The sequence below is a fragment of the Thermobia domestica genome, unplaced genomic scaffold, assembly GCF_964235325.1.
Source record: "Thermobia domestica unplaced genomic scaffold, izTheDome1.hap1.1 HAP1_SCAFFOLD_2047, whole genome shotgun sequence".
Taxonomy (NCBI): domain Eukaryota; kingdom Metazoa; phylum Arthropoda; class Insecta; order Zygentoma; family Lepismatidae; genus Thermobia; species Thermobia domestica.
In genome coordinates this window covers 8,045-8,813 of record NW_027657751.1, presented here as the reverse complement: position 1 = coordinate 8,813, position 769 = coordinate 8,045, and the positions used below count along the sequence as shown (strand labels likewise).

The 769-nt window shown below is 36.7% G+C and overlaps 1 non-coding gene across 1 annotated transcript; it reads left to right on the top strand.

The window, feature by feature from the left end:
• Positions 1 to 209: 209 nt before the first annotated feature.
• LOC145678203 (5S ribosomal RNA) lies at positions 210 to 328 on the top strand. The gene has a single exon (XR_014130301.1). It is a non-coding gene; the product is annotated as a 5S ribosomal RNA (ribosomal RNA).
• The last annotated feature ends 441 nt before the right edge of the window (positions 329 to 769 follow it).

Genomic DNA, 769 nt, shown 5'->3' with positions numbered 1-769 from the left:
CATACGTGGTTCGTGATAGTAAACTCGATAGGACATAGTGGCACTATGAACATCCGAATCACTCATCATTCGAACATTCAAATATTTATTCGAATATTAGTATATTCCAAGTAATGTTAACGACGTTAATATGCTTGCCTTTATAGTTAATAATGTCAATTCTTACTTAAAACATACTTCCTTAACAGGACATTGAAGAAAAGGTAGTTGCCAACGGCCATACCATGCTGAATATACCGGTTCTCGTCCGATCACCGAAGTCAAGCAGCATCGGGCCTGGTCAGTACTTGGATGGGTGACCGCCTGGGAACACCAGGTGCTGTTGGCATCTCTTTTTCAAATTTCATTATCCTTCAAGTACGAAAATACTAGAAACATTAATTTTATAGTACTTTCAAGAGATAATTTATCAACATTATTTCATAGCGATTAATCGATATTCTAAGCGTTATACCCACTATTTCTTACACTAACAGCCTGTTTATTTGCACGGCACATTAAAATAACCTGATTTCCGATCCGTGTGCACCTACTACTATACTTAACACGGAATGTATTACCACTTTTTAAAAGTAAATTATTATGACTAAGTGTAGATCTCCGGCGAGTAAATGCCTTTCGTATACAAGCACGACACATCTCCGCTATGTGCTTTACTTTTTTACTAACAGCATATAGAAATTGGATTTCAAGGTGTTTCTACATAACAGAATGAAGCAAATTTCGTGATTTAACTCTTTCGAATAATGTGTTGGTCCTGACAAGGACC